The following is a 23327-nucleotide window of genomic DNA, read 5'->3' on the forward strand; positions in this document are numbered from 1 at the left end:
TCCCCGCCATCTCCTCTAGCCCCCAAGATGTGCCACCATGTTGGGGGGCCCAGGTCTAGAAGCTCATTCATGAATTCTATCATTAGCAGTAGCTGCAGAGATGCATCATAATAGATTGTTCACTCAATTTACCTGTATCTACCTCCTTGGCGATAACATCACCGATGCAATGAATATGAACTTGAGCACACTCCGGGAGAGAGCGGAGGACAGGAAGGCCTGGCATGCTATGGTCCATGGGGTCACGAAGAGTCAGACACGACTTAACGACTGAACAACAACACATCCTTGGCAATATTTTATGTCCACAAAAAGCACATTAGCTTTTCTTTATTACATATGTAATAAATGGTACGTAAATATGTAAAAAAAAATACTAATTAGAGAGCTGGCCTGCAGTCTAATGAAAACTGTAGAGGGCAGAGGTAAGGCTGCAACCCTATAAACAATTACCTAGGGGCCATTGAAGGTGCCATTGAATTTGATGGGATTTACCTCTGAGAAGCCATACACAACATTGTGCTGCAACTGCACAGACTAAGCCAACATAATTGTTCCCTAATATTTGGTTCACACATAATTCCCATGACTAAACAGATGTGAAAAATTGATATATGAACAGCTCATGAGTGCAGTTTGTTCCCTACTAATAAAAAGACACTACCACATTTACCACTATACGGTTATCAAAGCCTGTTTGAGTCAATATTTAGACTTTCAGCAGCTTCTCCCACAACCCTAACTGTAATCCTTAAGACAAGCCACAACGTCTTAAAGTTCCAAATAAGCAAAGCCACCTACATTTTAGAAAATACACAAGGTGAAATTTGAAAGCCTCAGTCCCCAACTGTGACTTATCTCCATCCCCACAGGTATGACCATGGTCTTTAAAATGTAGCCTAAATACAGAAGTCTTATAACTACTTCTAGAATACTAGTAGGTTCTGCCTTTGGGCTGTTTACAACCATGGATGGAATACACAGTTGTGGAACAACCACCAAGAACATGTTATGTGCCCTATTGGTATAGATGTGGCTTGCAGTATAGTCAGAAGGATGTTATAAGTTCATTATACAGACTGCAACAGGACATAGGGAAGCAGGTCCTTTAAGTTTCATACTGAATGTGACAATGCAGTTAGTTAAACTTCAATATATTTATTTAGGTATTCATGCATGCTCCGTGTTTCCATGACGTATGGAAATCACTCAAAGGAATCATCCTTTGTTGGGAAATCATGTCAACAAATCAACTCCCCTTACCTATCAGTACCAGCACAGGAGCTCATTTCTAATAAGATATATCATTTCTAATAAGTGTATCTTTCTCCTTATTACTACTGGAGGAAGAAAGAGTGCATTGTGAGGAATGGAGAAAGCCTGTTAATGCCTGTCCTAATTCCAGCCTGTTCCAGAGCTTCTCAAATGCAGCTACTGGCTGCATTCAGATGTCACTTTAAGCCATGGTGGCTTAATAAGCCGCTCACAGTAGCTTATTTTTTAAATAGACCATGATGCCCCACCACATGACCAGGCTAATAAACTACTATGAGTAGTTTATTAAGCTACTGTGTGTAATCTGAATCATCCCCCCACCCCTTGTCCCACTGTAGTCCTCCCACCTGCGCAGTGGTGCTGTTTCATCCCATTGACAACATTGCAGCAGCCTGTTTCAACCTTCTACAGTATCCCAATGAGAGGGGAGATGTGTGGGGTGAAGTATAGGGGCTTAATAAGGCACTTCCAGCACCACCTCGACAAGGGTGCAGTGGCTCTAAAGCGCTGGAGATTTGCAGGATCAGGACCAAACTTCATATATGACCTCCCCCAGTTGGGAGTCACCCAATGCATCATAAAAACCCTGTGTGATTACTCTCAAAGGAGAGGAAATCAGGACAAAACCCTCAGTTGCACAGTTCCCACCATAGCCATTGCTGGCATAGACACCTTTATTGCCCAAAATCAGTGACAATAAAGTGGAGTTGCACATTCCCCCCACCCCAAGACATTGCTGGCAGAGCTGCTTCTGTTTGCTATAGGGCTAAAGCACTGTTACCACTTTAGCTATTAAGTGAAAGCGCAAAAGGCTCCCCCCTATACCCAGTGCTGGCAAGAAGCCTTGTGTCAAAATCGCTAAAGTTCTACAGTGCTGTAGCGATACAATGGAGTTACACATTTCAACCCCCACACACATTGATGGCAGAGCCACTTCTGTTTGCTGTAGCACTTTAGTGCTGAAGTGCAAAGCACAATTTCACATCCCCCCCCCCCCCCGTTGGCTATTTTGCTTCTTCATGGAAAAGTGACCAGAGAAGGAAAAAAGGGGTGGGAGCTATAACTCCCTGACAGTTTGCCGGAATGGGGCAAAATTGCACAGCTGGAGTGCCCTCATGGGGATTCTTCAGATGCTATAGTAGATAATTGCACAGGTTTGCTTCTTCATGGAAAAGTGCACATAAGAGGAAAAAGGGGGTGGGAGCTATAACTCCGACAGTTTGCTGGAATGGGGCAACATTGCACAGGGGGGGTGTCTTCATGGGGAGCCTCCAGATGCTGTAGTGGATTATTGCACAGGTTTGCTTCTTCATGGAAAAGTGAGCAGTTTCCCAAGTTGCGCAGTTTCAAAGTAGTGATCAGGGAAGCCTGTCACTATGTAACTTTGCTGTAGTGGGGTAGTGCCAGAGCCTGAGGCTGTCATTGTACTTGGGGAAAGTTGTCATTTTGTAACTGCAGCATGGTATCAAGGAAGGCTGTGCTTAGAATCATAGAATCATAGAATAGTAGGGTTGGAAGGGGCCTACAAGGCCATCGAGTCCAACCCCCTGCTCAATGCAGGAATCCAAGTCAGAGCATCCCTGACAAATGGCTGTCCAGCCTCGTCTTAAAGGCTTCCAGTGTGGGAGAGCCCACCACCTCCCCAGGTAATTGGTTCCATTGCCGTATTGCTCTGACACTCAGGAAGTTTTTCCTGATGTTCAGCCGGAATCTGGCTTCCTGTAACTTGAGCCCATTATTCCGTGTCCTGCACTCTGGGATGATCAAGAAGAGATCCTGGCCTTCTTCTCTGTGACAACCTTTCAAGTACTTGAAGAGTGCTATCATATCTCCCCTCAGTCTTCTCTTCTCAAGGCTAAACATGCCCAGTTCTTTCAGTCTCTCTTCATAGGACTTTGTTTCCAGTCCCCTGATCATCTTTGTTGCCCTCCTTTGAACCCTCTCCAGCTTGTCTGCATCCTTCTTAAAGTGTGGTGCCCAGAACTGGACACAGTACTCCAGATGAGGCCTAACCAGTGCTGAGTAGAGGGGAACTAGTACTTCCCGGGATTTGGAAGCGATGCTTCTATTAATGCAGCCCAAAATAGCATTTGCCTTTTTTGCAGCCACATCACATTGTTGGCTCATATTCAGCTTGTGATCGACGACAATTCCAAGATCCTTCTCGCTCGTAGTGTGGTTGAGCCACGTATCCCCCATCTTGTAACTGTGCATTTGGTTTCTTTTTCCTAGGTGCAGAACTTGGCATTTGTCCCTATTAAATGCCATTCTGTTGTTTTCTGCCCAGCACTCCAGTCTATCCAGATCACTTTGAATTTTGTTTCTGTCTTCCAAAGTATTAGCTATCCCTCCCAATTTTGTGTCATCTGCAAATTTGATCAGCATTCCCTGCACCTCCTCCTCCAAGTCATTAATAAAAATGTTGAAGAGCACTGGGCCCAGGACTGAGCCCTGCGGTACCCCGCTCGTTACCTCTCCCCAGCTTGAGAAGGTCCCATTGATAAGCACTCTTTGAGTCCGATTCTGTAGCCAACTGTGGATCCACATGATCGTTGTTTCATCTAGCCCACTTCGAGCAAGTTTGCTCATCAGGATATCATGGGGCACTTTGTCGAAAGCTTTGCTGAAGTCGAGGTATATGATGTCTACAGCATTCCCACGGTCTACAAGGGAGGTGACTTGATCAAAAAATGAGATCAGATTTGTCTGGCAGGACTTGTTTTTGACAAATCCATGTTGGCTTCGAGTAATCACGGCATTGTTGTCAAGGTGCTTCCAGATGGATTGCTTTATGATCTGCTCCAGAATTTTCCCAGGGATTGATGTCAGACTGACTGGTCTGTAGTTCCCAGGTTCCTCCTTTTTACCCTTTTTGAAGATAGGGACAACGTTAGCCCTCCTCCAGTCATCTGGCACTTCCCCGGTCCTCCATGATTTCTCAAAGAGAATAGACAGCGGTTCTGAGAGTTCTTCTGCCAGTTCCTTTATTACTCTAGGATGCAGTTCATCTGGCCCTGGAGATTTGAACTCATTCAAAGTAATGAGGTGTTCCTTGACCATATGCCTGTCGATCTCAAGCTGCAATCCTGCCCCTTCAGCCTGTACTTCGCCTTTGCCAGGGGGGTCATAGACCCTCTTTTGGGAGAAGACTGAGCCAAAGTAGGAATTGAGCACCTCTGCCTTTTCTCTGTCATCTGTTATCATTTTGCCATCCTTATTTAATAGCTGAACAACCATTTCTTTCCTCTGCCTTTTACTATGCACGTAGCTGAAGAAAGCCTTTTTGTTGTTTTTAGCATCCCTCGCTAACCTCACCTCGTTCTCCGCTTTAGCCTTCCTGACGCCATCCCTGCAATTCTGTGCTACCTGCCTGTACTCTTCCTTTGTTACTTGGCCTCCTTTCCACTTCTTATATGTGTCCTTTTTTGTTTTCAGGTCATCCCTAAGCTTTTTGTGAAGCCACATTGGCTTCTTCTGTTGTCTTCCACCTTTTCTTCTTGTTGGAATTGTTTGTGATTGTGCCTTGAGAATTTCCTTTTTTAAAAGTTCCCACCCATCTTGGACTCCTTTTCTCGCTAGCATTGTTTGCCATGGGACCTTACTGATCATTGTTCTGAGTTTATTAAAATCAGCTTTCCTAAAATCCAGGGTACGCGTTTGAGTACACTCGGCTTTTGCTTCCCTTAGAACCAAGAACTCAAGTACAACATGGTCGCTTTCCCCCAGAGTTCCTGTAACTGCTACTTTATCCACTAAGTCATCTCTGTTGGTTAGGATCAAGTCAAGGATAGCCGATCCTCTAGTTCCTTCCTCTACTTTCTGTAGGAGGAAGTTATCCGCCACACAAGTCAGGAATTTCCTGGAGGGGCCATGTTTTGCAGAATTTGTCTCCCAACAAATATCGGGGAAATTGAAGTCCCCCATTACTACTACATCATGCTTCCTTAAAACATTGGCTATTTGCTTTTCAAAAGTTTCATCCTTGGCTTCTCCTTGATTGGGTGGCCGGTAGTAGACTCCGACCACCAGGTTCCTTTTATTCTTTGCTCCATTTATTTCAACCCAGATGCTCTCGATGGGGCTACCAAGCTCCTCCTCCTGTATTTCTGTGCAGAGATATGTATTTTTCACATACAGTGCAACCCCGCCTCCCTTTCTGTTCCTCCTGTTCTTTTTGAACAAGTTATATCCTTCAACTGCTGTATTCCAGTCATGAGAGTCATCCCACCAAGTCTCAGTTATACCTATCAAGTCATAATTTCCCTCCTGTATTAAGAGTTCAAGTTCATTCTGTTTGTTTCCCATACTCTGGGCATTAGTATATAGACATCGAAGACCATGTGCTTCATAGTCTGGCTTTCTTCCTACATGTGTCTGAAGACTATTATTGGGCGCTATCAGCGCTGTTCTCTCCATTGCAGTGCATGCGCCTACGTCCATTGTTACCCCCAACATTACATCTCCCTTCCCCGTAGGATTCAGTTTAAAGCCCTCCTGATGAAGTTCTTCATGCTGTGTCCAAACACATTCTTCCCAGCCTTTGTGAGGTGCAACCCATCCCTAGCCAACAGCCCATCTTCCAGGAAGTATAGCCCGTGGTCCCAGAATCCAAATCTCTCTCGTCGGCACCACCTTCGTAGCCAGTCATTCACCCGGAGTATTTTTCGTTCCCTTTCTATCCCTCTTCTAACTACTGGAAGGATGGATGAGAAAACTATCTGGGCCCCAAAGTTCTTGAGTTTCCTTCCCAAAGCTTCAAAGTCTGACGTGATCTCTTCGTAGCTCCGCTTGGCGGTATCATTTGTTCCCACATGGATGAGAAGAAAGGGATACCTGTCAGTGGGCTTTATGAGTGCAGGCAACCTTTCAGTCACGTCTCTAATCCGTCCTCCCGGGAGACAACATACCTGGCGAGTCCACGGGTCTTCGCGACATACTTGGGTCTCGAAGCTTGCAGCTTGTTTGGCTGCAGTTGCCCCTGGGATGCTTGTTAGATCTCAAAAAAAGGGCTCTGTAGGGTGGAACAGAGCGGCTGTGGAGGTTTTGGCTACTCTTGCCAGCTGACTCTGTAGACAGTTGGAATAAGCTGTGGGGAGCATCAGACAACACGATAACCCATGGTAGGTTAAATAACCCTTGCAGACAGTGGGTTATCCGAGTGTCTTATTTTGGCCAAATAACCCATTGTGAGTTAAAAAATTCCCAACAGATGACATGATAACCAATGATGGGTTAAATAACTATCATGGGTTATCATGTAATCCGAACCCAGTCACAGTGATATGTAGTTAGCAAGCAATTAGTTTTCTTCTTGGTGGCCATATCATCTGGGGGGGGGGGAGTGATGAAATTGACTAGACCATACTGCAAGCATACTTCTAGCCTAGTCCGTTTCATTCCTATGGGAAATAAACAAATTAAAAACAGTCTTCAATGGCAGAGCTCTGATGAATGAAAAGAAGCATCATATTCCTCCCCCCACCTCCCTTCTTTTTAAAGGACATGTGTGGGTAAGTGCTTGTTCTGTCATATATAAAATCGTTTAAATGGTTTTAGAACTATTCCAGGCATGGAAGCTCAGGGTGGAATGGAAGTAAAGAGTATAGTTTTTGTCATGGACACAATCCAACAGGTGCACACCCAGGGGTCTACAATTTTGGCTGGCCTTGGTAGCCAAGCCAAAACATGTAGTCCAGGGCCCTCTTCCCTTGCCCCTAACTTGATATGCTTCTGCGTGATCCCTTCCCCAGTTCCAAATCTGGACTTGGGAAGGAAGACGGGGATCACCTCTGCTGTTACAATGTGCTTTGTGGATTCCCAGCAGCACAGCAGCACAGGACCAAAAGGGCCTTCCCTTCCAACTTTGTGCTAGAGGTGGTCTGGGACTTCCAAGCACAGCACAATTATGAGGACAATCTCTGCCACCCATCCTCCAGCTCCAAGGTAGAGGTAAGTGTGGAGATCTTCTTGCCATATTCACAGAGGACAATGGAACACTTGTCATGGCAAGAGGAATTATGGGCCCCACCAAAATGTCTGAACATCTATTGTAACGTAACTAGTCACACTGCAGAGAACTAGTTTCAGTTTCTGTCCTGTATTGCTTGAAACACTACAAAAGCCTGCATGACCAAATGGCATAGCTGCTATGACACAGCAGAACGGGGGGAAAAAAGAATATGTGAAATTCAGACAACATTGCAATGCCTCCTCCAACTCGCAACAATGATAATCTGTACAGAGCCAAGAGAACTGAAAACTGTTAGTGTTTATCTTCTCTTTTTGGCTTGACCAAGAAAGCAATAAAACCAGCAGCATCAAAAAATTACAAAAGTATTTTTGCCCAACAGTGAACCCCAGCACAACTGAAACAAGACCCTTCACCTATGCAATGGCTTTGAACTCAGCACTTTGGTACTACAGAATCCTTAGAAGCAAGGCAGAAATCATTCTCAGTCTTGTTACCAGATACCTTGGAGCCTCTCATATATAAACATACATACTGTATTGCTGAGTTACAAAATACAGCAATAACTACTTAAGGTGTATTTGCATCACCCAAAGATCCTTTCACTGAGAAGGATGGGCAAGCTCTCCCTCATGCAGTTTCCTTCTCCTGGATACTATTTGTAGTTGTGAGGATTGCACAAGCAATGAGTAGATCAACTGACAGAAGGAGCTTCTATCCACGTCTGAAGCAGAAAGGTGAAGCCATTCCCTGCCAGCATAACTGCGCCAAGCAATTAAGAAAAGTTTACAGCCTTTTGCTGGAATGCAGAACTCCTAGGATGGAGGTGGAGCACTAATCATGAACTCCCCTTTGGACTGTGGTGTGAACTGCACCAGCTTTCCTTGGAATGGAAGCAGCTGGTGTTTCCAGCTGCCAAAATATCAAGGAAAAACCACTACAGATTAGGACTTGTAAAAATAGAGAGCTAATTTGAACTAGCAACATTTGTGACTATAGAAGGGTTTTAGAGCTTGAAACACTACCAGAACAGATATGAGTCATAGAAAGCACCTCAGCAATGTTAAAGAGAGAGAGGCTACCACATGCTGTATTAAATAAGAATGCAATTATCATAGATGTAATGTATTATCTCAGCAGCAACAGCATATAAAAATATATTTATCCAAGTAGCTACTCTAGGGCTAGTAAGAAAAAAAAACAGGACACAGAAACAGGGAGGATCTATCCAAACAATGCACCTTAACACTTTCAAAGGTTAGGCTTCCTTAGGTCTAGAAATTTTAAGCTCTTGAACATTTACAAAAGAGATTACATAGATAAGAAATAGTTCTAGCCACAAATGTAACCAAAGTACAAGAAATACAAGCGCTCGCAAGTATATCCATGTAACCAAGAGGAAAGATTTTGTATTTTTTGTTGTTGACGATGTACATTTTCTGGAAGGACTGCTGACACAAAGCAAGATAGGAATCAAAAGGAGGCCAACATCTTCCTCTGTAAGTGGTCTTTAGCATCATTCTTGAGTGATCTCACAAGAATGACGAGGTATTATTTATTATGAAGTGGCATAGGAATAGCAAACCAAATTTCACCACAGACATCTTTGTCCTATGTCACTAAATAGTATTTTGCAAATCTTATACATCAGTGTATAAATTATTAGGTCAAGTCTCCCCTAAAAAATACCTTTATTTGATCTAAAACTTACTAGTCAAAGCTGCACTACAAGAAGTTCTAACAAAACCAACGATTTATGTCTTCCTGCTCACCTAAAGCCTAAATGAAAATCGATGAAGAGGAAGACAGTTTGCTTCTTTCTTGTTGTGCAAGGAACCAGTTATAATTTGAAATTCTTTATTTTTCATTGCAAAAATAATGTTTGAAGTATATGCCCTTCCTTTCTTTTCAAGGCATATTTCCCAAGGACAGAACATGAAAATAATGCATTAGTTAACAGGTTTCAAGTAAGCATGAAATAAGAAATCAAATGTATTCTACTTACATTAAATGGCCTTCTACATTATACTAAACAGAAATTTGTTGTGATAACATTGCTGAGTTAACCCCCTTGCTGCCTGCTCTCCTACCTCTGAAAAAAACAAGACTTTTACTGAAACTGGGCTTATCGTTCATAAAATAAACTTCACCAAGAGCAAACTATACTTCACGATGTCTACAACCTCCAAGCATTATCTTTGGCACTGTAACCTGCTACAAAGGTTAAGTAACTCATGGCTTTCTTCCCACTAGTTTTTCCTGTTTCCCCATCAAGCTTAAGATTCAGCAACAATTTGGAGTTATATACTGTCCTATCTCCCCCAAGTGGCAGTATAAATTGTTCAAAAACATCTGGAGTATGAGATCAATGCTATCTTATGCTTTAAACAGACGAAGCTGATTCTTAAGTTTGAACCAGCATTTCTCACCATTAATGAAACATTGCAGATTATGCATCAATTGTTTCTAGAAGTAATGTGGTACCAGGGAGGTGGTGGTGATGGGGATTCATAGCAAATGAATTCATTCGGCAGTATCCAATGCTGCCTGTGTGCCAGTGGGATCCACTGCCAGTGCAACAGGAAGCTAGTGCTTCCTAAAGCAACCAGAAACAAGCCAAAATGCTAGTTTCTGGAATGGAACAGGTCAGTAAAGTTCACAGAAGGCATCTCCATTGACCTGTCCAGTTAGGCCTGTGGTGGGTGCTGCTTGCACAACACAATCAGGGGAGGTGTAGGGTCAGCGTTGGATACTGTCATGAATCTTGCAGCATTCTTTGGCCTTATTATGAGCCAAAAAAAAAAAAAATGATTTGACATTGAACTAAAAGAGTTCCTGCATTAATTTGTTGCACATGATTCAAAAATTGGATACTCTATGACTACAATCTTATGCAAACTTTCTTGGGAGTAAATTTGATTTAGCTCAGTAAGAATTACTTCCAAGTAAATATAAAATAAAGATGTAGAAATATTTTTTTCTCCAGTTCATGCTACCCCCCCCATTTTAAACCAATATCAGATTGATCTTGTTCAAGCCTTTCCTCCCCACAAATACCAGCACACAATCTTCTTCTGCAGCCGCATTCCTTACAGCACTATGCCAGGTAAGTATGCGCAGGATTGCAACCGCGGCAACGAAAGAAAAACAAACTAAGCCAAAACGGAGGATCTCTGTTTTATTTCAGTGTGAAGAGCCTTGTGAAGTTGAAATCGTTGGATATATTCATTTGTTGATCAAGTCAATTAATGGAATAATACTGCCACACTTTTCTTGAGTCTCGCACTTCTGGGAGCAACAATAGATCAACGTAGTGAAGGGAAACCTGGATGTGTAAGATCATTTACTTGCTGAACAAGTGACTAGAAGTTTGTACCAATAAGATTGATAGTTCCCTGGTATTCCCATTAAATGGGAAATAAATGTTCCTTTTAGGTTGATAGGAAGTCCTGATAATGCATAATCTGAGAACTAATCAAGTTGCAGAGTTCAGTTTAGTTAGAGGGTATGAAATAGGAATAAGAGATCACTAATGATGTGGGTTTTCTGGAAAATTTTGAAATGGAAAAATTTCTGGATTTTTTCCCTATACAAATTAAGCTACTTGCACGGATAATTTTCACCAGAAAAAAATCAGTTTTCACTGGACAATTTTTGGGTACCCAAGTGAGTGAGCTAACTTAGCATGTTTACTTTACTTGTATTTAATAAATAAAGCTAAAAAAGCACCCTATGTTACGAAATGGAAAATTAAGTACTGGAAAACTTTCCATTTTGAATTTTTTTCTGCCACACATACTGGAGATTACCCAACAGTGCATGTTTACTCAGAAGGAAGTCCCAACATTATCAAGGGAAATAAAATGAATGGCCAGGATCTAAACCTCTACAACACAGACACAGTGAGCAGCACAAGGGGCTGCTGGTGAAACACAATAGGCAACCCACCCTCCACACATGTGTCAAATGTTTCTATGGGTAGGTTGCCCATTGTCCTTCCAAATTTTCTTCCACAGGATCCCTGCCTGTATGTTGTGTGTGTTTGCACATTATATATCATAAACTTTTAGCTACCACCCTAGTTGTCAATTATAAATTATAATTATAAATTATAATTGACAAATTATAAGCAAAATGTTATTTATTTAGTCAGCAATTTATCAAGTACCATTTTCTAATTTCAAAAGTATTGCTATATAATTAAATACATATAATTAAAATGACCCTGCTGGGTAGTAAGTTCTAAATCAACATGTGTTAGTGATTGCATCAAACAATTAGTATGCACTTTTCTTTAGGAAATATCAAATGTGAAGCCTGACCTGATTTAAATGTCTTTTCTCTTGATTATTTAAATCAATCTATCCTGGAAATAACATATGAAGAGTTTTAACCTGGTGCTTTAATACTGTGGTCATTATATTGTTGTAAATCCCAATCCCAATATATCCCAAGATGTTTACCTCTTTACTTTCTCTCAGAAAGAAATGAATTATCACTTTTTCCCATAGGTGTGAAAGGCAAAGTCCTGCACTTGAGAACACCACATTGAGAACACCACATGGTGGAGGGTTAACCTGTCCCTTATCCTCCACTTTGGGCAATCCTCTTTCTACTCTTTGCCTGCCATAATGACCAACATTTTACTACTAATTAATCAATAAGTAACCTATCCAAGTTAGAAAAGCACTATCATTTATAGGCCTATAGATTAAGCAACAGTTTAGCAAAGCCATTTTTATTCAACATGGTATGCCCACTAAACTATGCAATATCAACAAAAAGCAACCACTCACTTTAATACAAGGTGGTAGAGTAGACTAGGAGGAGATCTATCAATACTAACAGTGAATACACGAATCAGCCTCTAAGCTTTCACCTCTCTTACTGACTCACACAAGACTTATGCAACCCTGTCATTAAAACCCACTTTGTTACATAGAATAAGGCTGATATTCATCAGCACTACCATTTGATTTATGACTGTTCTTCTATTAACCTCATTTTCAAGGATTTATTATTGAGACGTCAGGGCTGAAACCTTGAAGAAGAGCTGCTGCTTAGGAGCTTAATTGTATGCTTTCCTTTATCTCCATAAGTTGGAAATGTTTTTTAAACACCATGCCATGTATAAGAACAGTTTGCCTGATATTGGTGATATCCAAATGCTTAATAAAAGCAAGATTTTTCAGAATTTTACAGAGGGGAAATCTGAAATTGAATTGATCGCTTCCAAAGGCATTCAATGTATCAGTGGCAGAGGGCTATCTTCTTTGCATGTTCACTGTTCTCATTTCATGTAGTCTAGCTTTAAGTATTTATTTATTCAAATTTGCATGCTGTCTTATCCAAAAAGCTTTGGACAGGCAACAATATGTTTAAAAAGATATAGACATCCCATTAAAGTAAGTGAGGGAGCAGTTAAAAACAATACTAAACCCCCAACCTTCTACCAATATAATCCCTGCCTCCAAATGTCAGCCCAAGTACAAAGACGAGTTGCAAACGAGTTGCAGGCCTTCATAAATTTCCAAAAAGAAGCTACAGAAATATGTGGCAGCCATTGATAGCACCTTTCTACACAATGAATGTCTCTCAACGCAACACATAAATGGTACTGTTAAAACAGTAGTCCTAATCAGTCTAAAGGGGCAGAGGAAGTAAACTCACAGAGCAATCCTAAACAGCCTACTCAGAAGTAAGGCCCCCTGTGATCAATAGAACTTACTTCAGACTCCCCCAACCTAGTGCCCTCCAGATGTTCTGGATTCCATGCAATATCAGTAACTGTACACTTACTGCATATTGATAAATATTATATCAGCATCAGCATCATCCCATTAACACCACAGCATATGCCTGCCTGAACTCTATGGTTATAATCTCTATCTTCCTTTCACAAAATGTGTTGTCTTCACTTATCATTTATCCACAAAACATTAAGGTTTAAGACACTAGAAGTAACAAATTCCATAGAGGTAGCTATGTTTGTTTATGCTGCAATAGACTGAGTCCTCTGGCATCTTGAAACGGACAAATGTATTCTGGTATAAGCCTTCATGGACAAGATGCATGAAGTGGGACCACACTGCATGAAGCAGACTCTGGTCCATGAAAGCTTATACCACAATATATTTAAGGGTTAAATATAAACTGTTTTAGTTGTTCAGATATTTTAATAAATTAGCATGAGCTTTCATGGGTTACAACCTATTTCATCAGATGCTATAAGTGAAACTGGAGACGTTGAGTCTGAAAAGACAGTTAAACAGGTAGATCTGCAGCAAGCATTCCATCCTCTTAAAGCAAAGTTACAAACCACAAGGTGCACTAAGAATCTTTATAATGTGCAAAGAAACCACAATATATTGGTTACTCTTTAAGGTGCCACAGGACTCTTGTTAAAGTATTGTTCCTTGGCTCACATTGATTAAATCTGGACTCGATGGCCTTGTAGGCCCCTTCCAATCCTACTATTCTAAACTGCTGACATATTTACGTTTAGAACATGTTTATGTTTATATAAATACAAGTGATTTCAATTGAATATATTTGTGCATAACTGGATTGTTGGGGCAAGATTAGAACATAAGAACGTAAGAAGAGCCATGCTGGATCAGACCAAGGGTCCATGTAGTCCAGCATTATGTTCACAAAGAGGCCAACTAGCTGTCAATCAGGAACCCACAAGCAGGACACAAGTGCAAGAGCACCCTCCTGCTCATGTTTCCCAGCAATGATTCTCTGAGAAGAGGGGACAACAAAGTGCACAGAGGTAGGGGAAAGAACCAAAGGAGGAAGATGGTGATTACAGAGGGATGCTGGAAACAGTGCTAGGCTGAACCAGATGGACTTACAGGAAGGAGGTGAGGCTACACCATTGTGGGGAGTATGCATGGCCACTGAGGGAGGACACTTATATAAAAGTATTGGCGCTTGCTGTGAGAGAGCTCCTAGGCATACAAGGAGTCACCATCCATACAAGGCATCAGACAGTTGTATAGATGACCATGAGGGAGATACATCTTGTGCCCCTCCTGAGGCCAAAAGGGGTAGGTTTCATACCAGCACAGCACAGAGGGCACCATATTTCCAATGCAAAATAAGTCCATTTAAGGTGCTGCCAGGCAGCATAAACCTATGGGCCTCCTTTATCTACACCACAAACAAGCTGGTAGTTGCCTCCAAGAGCTTACTACTTGGGAAGAGCAGCAGTGATTGATTTGCACTAGTTTCTCTTTCATTCCAGCTGAGAAGACAGACTGGAGGCCTTGCTAGTAGTGCTGTACTCTATCAAGGACATGCTACTCATAGTGAGACAAATCCAACTGTTGTAGGCTTGCATACATCTTAGGTCTCTTAAGCACAATCAGTCCTCTGACCTTCTGTGCCCACAGAGACTCCAATTCAGCCATCAAACGATATATGACTGAGACAAATAAGTGGGCTGCTAAACAAAACAGAAACAAATAAGTTATTCAAATTCTCATGTAATTCCAGAACCAGAAAGCAGCACTCAATTAATTTTCACAAACTTTTTAAAAAGCCAATGACAAGAAAATGTTTTTCCATTTCCAACCGAGACACTTTAATTAATTTTTGGAACTCAAAGTTAAAATGCCTGATGTTCAAAACAGGGCAACACACTTCAGTGGTAGGTGCAGATAAGTCATAGTACCTATCTTTGCAACCTAAGTTTCTCCTCATATTTTAGGGCCAAACTACATATTACCACACAACCATATATAATACTACTTCTTGTACAGCTCCTTTTATGTTGCAAAGGCACCCTCGGAAATGGGGCACTTTGCAGCACAGAAACTGCAGGGAGGAGCAAGTGCGTAACTATTTCCTCACAAATTGATTTTAATTCTAAATGCTTCATCACTGATCTGCTTTTACCCTTCCCCTGCTTCTGGACACATGTTTACTTTGTCTAGAGATTACTGAAAAGTAACCTCACATAAAACAGTACTCTTTGAGGACAGCTCACATTCCTGTGAGGTCTGTAGCAAAATTCCTGACAATTGAAATAGATCTGAAATGTATCCTTATTATCCTGCATTTAGTACTTCCTGAAGGATGCACATTTGATCACTATCAGAGAAAGGGAATTTCTCTGGTGTAGGCCCCACTAAAATATAGGAGTTGCATAAGAGGACTAATGTGCTCTCATGCCATCTCCTCATTCACTACTATGTTTTCTTCTTGTTGGTAATTCCAATGGTGTTTGTGCAGGAAAACTTTCCAATGGATTAAGAGTTTCCTCTTTTTAGGCAATAGGACATTTCTAGGGAAGGTTCCAATAATTGTTTTGGCAAAGTATATAACGTTGGGAAAGTGCTGTTATTTTTCTCCCTTTTGGAGATAGGAAACACCTCCACAATATAGTTTCTGCAGACTAAGGGGGTAGTTCTGTGAGGAGGATCACGTACACTGGCTTAGGGTCCTTGGAGGAAAAGACAGGATATAAATGTAACAAAAAATAAAAAAAATAAATACTGTCCCATTCTGGAGAAGAATTTCTGTGAACCTGCAAAAGGCAAAGTGAGACCAAATTTAAATGAACTTTCCTTTGTAAATGCCTGTGGAAAATGCCCTTATAATATATCAGTGTTGGGCACATATGGCTAACTGTTTGGAAGAACAATGATAACTCTGCATAAATATTTGCTAACTTTTATTTTCAACCTCCAAAACAAAGTGAGATCAGTGTCCATTTAATCCAAGTTACAACTTAAAAATGAGACAAAGTCAGAAGTTTTATAGTGACTAGAGACGCAGGAACTTGAAAATATGTTGAGACAGCAGTTATGTCTCAGAACTCTCAAACACATCACTTTAGCAGAGGGTGGTTTTGAATGAAAAATGAAATGCTCTCACTTTCTCCATAAAGTCTGGCCTCAAATCTTTATTTAATCAGGTCTGGTTGTTTAGCTCCACATCAGACATCTCCCAAATTTCTGATAGTATGAGAAAAGGAAGTAACATGAGAGTTTCAACACCCCCTCCCCATCTATCTCCACCTTCTCCTTACATAATGAAGACAGAGACACTAATGGGTGGGGGAAGGCTAATAACAACATCACTACTTGCTCTCCTAGTTCTGTGCAATTACAGTTACGGAGACAGCCATGTTTGTAAAACAGAAAACATACAGACAACATCCAAGCTGGAAACACAAGGAGCATCTCTACACCAGCCTAAAATCCCGTATTTAAAACAGGGCTTTCTGCTTCCATTTTAAATGCAGGATCACAACAGACTCCCTTAACATGTGCTTCCTTTCCCCCCTTATCTGAGTCTTCCATATGTTTCATTATACAGCTGCTAGATGGCACTGTGATCTAGCCCTCTTGTTGCACATTTTCCTCTTTTCATGAGGGAACTCAAGGGGGTAATTTGATAGCTCATTATCTCCGATTTTTTTAATGATGGAATAAAAGACATTTGGGGCATAATCCTATGGCTGCTAGTCGGCGGCTAGACAGTCATAGGATAGGTCACTTGTAGGCTCCTTGTAGGCAGCGCAGAACAGCCCTGCGCTCGGAAGAGGAGCACGGAGCAGCGAAAACAGGGCATTCCTGGGGACATGCCAAGGCGAGGAGGGTGGAATTGCCACTGCAAACCTTCCTATCCGTTGTCCGGAATCTGCTCCCCCCCCCCCCGCTCCAACCTCCTGTGGCTAGACAGCTGAAATCAGGGCGAATGCAGGGCGGCTGAAGCGCGGAGGGGGTGATACTCTCTGCGCTGCTTCTCCCCTGCATTGGATAGGTGGTCACCTCTGAGTTTGGAGGCAGCCACCTATCCCGACAGGATTGCGCCCTTACTGTGGGAGATGCCCTGGAGGTTAACGAAGTCATCTAAAGGACCCGCAAACTTCCGTGAGTAACCAATCTCAACAGCAGGGGGAAAACTCCGTGTGTCAACATCCTGAGAAGCCGTGATTGATCGGTGGTGGTGGTGGTGCTGCTGCTGCTGGAAGAGACCAGGGTCTTTATTCTCTCCCTCTTTCCCGTTCTTCCGTTATTTCCATCACTCACAGATTCCCGCCCCCCCCATATACATCCACAGCATTTGTAATAATGCCTGTGCTGCCTCGCGTGGCAAAATGACCGTGGGGAGCGTGTGGGGTCTCCCTCCCCTTGTCTTTTCCTTTCACTAAGAATTAGATGGATATTCCATTCAGAAGTCGGTAAAGACAACGCCGTGGCCCGGGAGCGGAGCGGGGTGGGTTTAAGCAGGGGCTGCGTTCTGAGGGGAAATGAGCGGCCGTGGTCATGGGGGTGAGAAGCCAGGCACGCAGCGGCTGTAAGTCCGGGACCGAGCTGTCCAGAAAATTTCCCCTCAGGAAGGAGGACGAAAGGGGCCTCTCCTAAGGGGAGGAGGGGATAGAGGGGGCCATGAGGGAGGCTGAAGAAAGCAGAGTCAGGCGAGGTTGGCGGTCTCCCCTGAGGAGGCGGGAAAGCGCGCCTTTTTCTCGCGCGCGCTCGCTCTTCACAACGCCAGGGAAGCCCCAACCCGCCAGCCAATGCCGGTACCTGCCCTCGTCGCCGCCCGCCTCCGATTCTGCCGTTGCCGCCGCGTTACCCGACCGGGAATGACACGAGCTACCGGCGTTGGCCGCGAGTCCCCTCGGCGAAGCCCCTCCTTCTCACTCCTACTGGCCCCGGCGCTTGCCCGTCTGTAACAGCGGCACCCATGGCGCCTTCTGATTGGCCGCGTATCCCCGCCCGTATGCAAATAACTCCTCCCTCCCATCCACAATCGACTGCCTGAGGGGAGTCCGAAGCCTCGAGTTCCCTCCCTCGCGCTCTCCGCGGAAATAAATAAGGGGCCGATAAACCGAGGAGCTAAGAACAAAATCGCGCGAGCCCGGGTCCCCTCCCAGATTTCCTCAGCTCCGCTGGCGGTGGCCCACGCCGACGACTCAAAGCAGCCCGCAGGGATGTCCCGGGCGGGCAGCGTCTGTGATTCCACACTGTGCGTCTGGCGGAGTCGCAGGGGAAAGACTCGCCTCACGTCACCTGGGCGGGTGCAAAAAAGCCCGTTTTCTTTCTTAGAATATATTTTTGTCGCTCCTTTCTAAACCCTGCCTCCTCCGCCCCGCCCCAGGGGGGATGCAGACTGATTAAGCAGCCTCACCTAAACAATGCCATTCAGGCGATTTTTAATGATTATTTTAAAAGGGCAGGCGGAGGATAGAATGAAATACAACAGACTTTGCTAACGAGCAACACTCCCACCAGAGATAATTGTTGGCTGTTTTGATCTGTGTAACAACCACCTCCAATGAACAGCTACAAGTAGAACTTTGTCAGACAAAGTTCTATTCGTCAACATCTGCAGGGGGGAGAGAGGCAGTTTTCGACTTCTCCTGTCTGGAAGTTAAAAGGAGCTTACAAAATTATACTGCAAATACTTGAAACAGAATGTTTCCTTTTTTTACTTACTTTTACACGCGCGCGCACGCGCGCACACACACACACCCCCCTCAATAGTTTGATAGTTGCTCTTTCTCCTAGGAAAAATCTTCTTGGCTGATAATTACAGAGAAGCAAGGTTAGTCTTAATGAACATGGGCAAGTGTAGTAAAATGTGGTCAAAAAACCAACCACAAACAAATTGCTCCGGGACTCTAGCTGGCTAATTTGAATATTTAATGAATGCTGTGTTTAAAGCAGTGTGTGCGGGCAGCAGCAGCCAGGTTTCCCTCTATTAGATATCCAGGGTCGTCGCATTCTTTGCACTACGACACTCTCGTGGATGCGTTTTTCCTCTGGACCGGTTGCTGAAAGTGTATCAGGGAGTGTTTGCATGTTTTTGTTTTTCCGAGAACTTTCCCCATACTGTTACGAAACCTCGGCCCCTTTCTCCGGGCCAAAATTCTTTCGCAGGGACACCGCTTCAGTCGCTCAGCCTCTCGAGCCTATACGAGTATTTACGACCAGCCTCTAAAAACAGGAGAGGTCACCGAGAGTGGCTCGTATTTCTCCCCTGAAAACGAGGCTCCGGTAGGACTAAGCCGTGGACGGCGCTGTGGTCGAGGAGGGAGAAGGAAGACGATGGTGTTGCGACGGCAGCCACGAGTGAGTGGCGGTGGTCGAGGGTCCGTGGAAGCCGAGGAGGAGATATTGAGAACATCGCGAAAGCTGTCTATCGAAGACACCCCCCCCCCGCGCGCGCGCGGTTTACCCCACGCGTGTATCATATGTAGGATATTAAAGATGAAAAATCCCTCGCCCAGGTATGGCATTAAGTCCGTGTGTATGTGTCTCCGCCGTCCCCTGATCATCCAAAGTCTCTCCCCCGACCCCCAACCCCCGTCCTTCGTTCACCCGCATATATATATATATATATATATATGCGTGTGTGATTAATTGTGTTTCCTCGTCTGGTTGTCACTTAAAAGAAAATAACAAGGGGTGAGGATGGAGTTAAATACTAACTAAACGCTTATTTTCCTCGGTTTTGTGGGCTTCATATTAGACTGGCAGAATTATCTGAACACATAATTCTTTCCTAGTTTGTCTCCTTAGCTTGTGTGTGAGATATATGTGCTAAGGAAACATGCTAGGAAAGGATGACATGTTCAGAGATAATGTAATGTATGACTAGAAAAATAACCCCTCAGAAGTCGAATGGTAGAAACCAATAAGACCGGTGGGATTTGTTTCAAATTAGAAGTGGTATATAACTATTGCTAATGAATAATGAAGGATAAATAAACAATGAAGAATAAATAAATGATACTTGAGGTGATGGGAATCACTTCCTTTGTTTACTTTCCAAACCAGGGGTGTGGGGAAATATCAGCTGATTAAATAAATTTTAGTGGATTAATTGTTTGAGATTGTTGACAATTAATTTATTAAATCAGCAAAACAAAAAACCCTGCATATCGTTCTTTATTAGTTGCTACATGCATGGGTTGCATCAACCTTTCCAAACCTGGTGCCCTCCAGACATTTGGACTAGAATTCCCATTCTCCCTGACCATTGGTCATGATGGCTAGGGTTGATGGAAATTGCAATTCAATGCATACATAGGTTGCAACAGGCACTATCTTAGAAGAGGTTTTCCCTCCTGAGAGGGAATGGAGAATGCTGCCTCTTAGAAAGCAGGAAAGGGGGAATAGGTAGCTCAGAAAGCCCCAATATTGAGAATGCTCTTCTCTAACATGGCACCTGCCACCTGCATTTTTGTCAGATCTTTAAGAATAGTCCTTATAAAAATGCAGGTGGCATTTTTAATTATAAATTTTAAAAATCTGCTGCCCAATGAATCAGCACTGCTCAGTAGATCAGTAATTAATAAAAAGGCTTGTAACTGATTTATCAAACTACTTAGGCACCTAAACATGCAGCCTTCTTTCAAATAATATGTTCTATTGACTGTTAATGAACTACTGGACTGGATCCGGACTTAGTCATACTTAGAGCAGACCCACTAAGATCAATGCGACTTAAGGTAGTTGTGAGTAATTTAAGTCTTATTGATCTCAATGGGTCTGCTCTAAATATGACTATGTCTGGACAGAACCCACTGTATTTCCCCCTCCCCCCACCCCCCGCACAGCTTGGACAATGAAACTGGGTTTTCAGTTCACATGAGCAAAATGGGTTGAGTGGATCAGAACTTAAAGGTGTTCTCACATGTGAAACTTAAACTGGTGTTGGCAATGCACTACCTACATCAGTAATACAAATGTAAACCTGCATTGGCCAGGTACATTTCCTTTTGAAAATGCCTGCTTCTGTGTTCTATCCTAGATGAATATTGACATAATGGTGCCAGAAAGGTTCACAAGACATGTGTCAGAAAAGCTAATAGTTTGGATGTGATGGAATGATTGTGAGCTTCCTTTGCTACCACCCAACTTGCGACTTAATCTACATGTTTGCATCATTACAAGGCAGTGGAAAGTCAGCTTGAAACTCTGCATGGATCTGCTCAAACCACATTCCTAGCACATCAGTTTGGATGCGAGTGAGTGCCTCTCAGTGTCATCCCCCACCCCCGCCTGCTCCAGTATCACTGGATTCATGCAATTGTTTCTCTTGCAACCAGGTGCCTAAGTAGAAGAAAAAACTGGCTATGTCCAGGACTGTGTGGATGCCATGTGATGCCTCAATTGTACCACACAAACGCGGAATTTGGTACTTCATCTAGCATCTCAAGAATCTCAGCTTCCTCCTTTCAAAAAGCAAATTTCTAGCCCTGAAGCAATAGGTCTGAATTCGGAAAGGATACAGGCAGTGCCCAGTGAACATTCAAAAAGTGAATGGGCAGTGGAACTGGGGTAAGGAAGGGTGCTCAGCAGGATTTCGGGAGGGCTGGGCAAAGCTCCAGTTCTGCGCATAGCTCTGCCCTTCAGCAATGACTAACAGAAACAGAATAAATCAACCTTCCTGAACCTGGTGGCCTACATCTCCCAGCTTCCCCCAGCCAACACATCTGGAGGCCACCACGTTGGGGGGAGCTAGAATAAATTATATAAAATAAACAGGCCTATGCAAATCCATTTAATTTGCATAATTTATAAAGTTTGCAAAAAAAAAATCTGTTCTTGCTGCAGAATGTTCCTTTATTTTAAAACAGGACTCTGGGGTGAAGACAGTTCTGTCCAAAGCAGCAGGGTAGGTAGGAGCTGTGAAACAGTGAGCAGCCCTTCCAGCCTCGATTTCCACCTCTCTGTTGGTCCAGCTGTGCTCTCCTAGGACATGTGTGCCCTGACACATTAGTAACATGTCTGAATGTGGTGTCAGTGTGCAAACCAACCCACCATGGAGGATGTGCCATAACTGCAGCATTGAGATCTAAACAGCAGCCTTATCAGAGGCCTCATATCTTCATGCCTGCAAGGACAATGTCAGTGTGCTGGGTCATCCCTCACTTCCCCACCCCTGGATGTTGAAGTACTAAGTGCTGCCGATGTAATCCCTTCTCCCACTGCCTGTTGCACTGGAGTAGGAGGTACAGTCATGGTTCTAAGACTGTGACCTTGGTTGGGGCAGAATATTGAATGGCATAATGAAGAGAAGCACATACATTTTAGTTTCTGATGCAGAAATGCTACTACTTGTAATGAAAGGCCCATAACATTTTTTTGGAAAGGAGAGCGAACATACCCCGTGTTTTCTTCTCCCTGCACTCCAACTCTCTTATCCCCTTCCCTGGAAATATTCTCCCTGCATCATCTCTCCAGGACTGGCTCTTTCCGCTGCTCCAATCCTTGGCAGTCTCTCTTTTCCAACTCTATTATTGGCTCTCTTATTCTATCCCTTCTCCAATATTACCCTGGCTCTTCCTCCCCACCCCACTCCAACCCCACACTGCGGCCACTCCAGCAACCCTCTCAGGGGTAGGCAACCTGGTGCTCTCCAGATGTTTTGGATTACAACTTCCTGAATCCCTGACCATTAGCCATGCTGGCTGGGGCTTATGGGAGTTGTAGTCCAAAATGCCTGAAGAGCACTAGGTTCACTGTAGTTCTTTACCTGGGCCAGCATCATTTTGGGGGCCCAAAACAAACTGGCAACGTGGGTTCCCCCCTACACACACCATGATCCCATCCCATACATACAAATTCATGATTTGTAGTTGTAGTCAGACGTGTGTGAGTGTGAGAGAGAGAGAGAGAGAGAGAGAGAGAGAGAGAGAACACACCAGTAGAGGCTGGTGGCTCCAATTTCGGTGGGGCTATGCTTCCATTCTGGGTCTCAGTCAGAACCATGCAAAACTCTAAAGGAGCAATCCACGGTGCTGAACCCCATTCATGAAATAGGTTCAGCACCTTGGATAGCTCCTCTAGAGTTTTGTCTGGTTCTGACTGAAACCCAGAATGGATTTATAGCCAGACCGAAATTGGAGACGGCAGCCTCCACTGGTGTGAACTAGACATTCATTCACATATATTTCGGGCCTGTACATCCTACCAGCAGTACTGCCTCCCATTGTAATGGGGTTCAGTGTGGGTCACCCCACCCCAACCTCCAGGCCCCAATAAAGTGTACTTCCCCTGCACCACGCGTTGGGCATTTTTTCCTCCCAGGGAGCTAATAGCAGCTATTTACTTCTCTA

The 23327-nt window shown here is 43.5% G+C and overlaps 2 protein-coding genes across 2 annotated transcripts in view; one reads left to right on the forward strand and one right to left on the reverse strand.

Annotated features, from left to right (window-relative positions):
* Positions 1–17845, reverse strand: part of FKBP5 (FKBP prolyl isomerase 5) — an 82000-nt gene extending 64155 nt beyond the window's left edge. Inside the window, exon 1 of the mRNA XM_084852938.1 lies at positions 17785–17845. The gene's annotated coding sequence lies outside the window, so the exon portion shown is untranslated. The remainder of the gene's footprint in view (positions 1–17784) is intronic.
* A 1335-nt stretch (positions 17846–19180) lies between these two features.
* LOC146348367 (armadillo repeat-containing protein 12-like) overlaps positions 19181–23327 on the forward strand; it is a 67200-nt gene continuing 63053 nt past the window's right edge. The window contains exon 1 of the mRNA XM_084852943.1: positions 19181–19490. The gene's annotated coding sequence lies outside the window, so the exon portion shown is untranslated. The remainder of the gene's footprint in view (positions 19491–23327) is intronic.

This window comes from Heloderma suspectum, chromosome 4 (genome assembly GCF_057233095.1).
Source record: "Heloderma suspectum isolate Gila_16-S chromosome 4, 16-S_ref, whole genome shotgun sequence".
Taxonomy (NCBI): Eukaryota; Metazoa; Chordata; class Lepidosauria; order Squamata; family Helodermatidae; genus Heloderma; species Heloderma suspectum.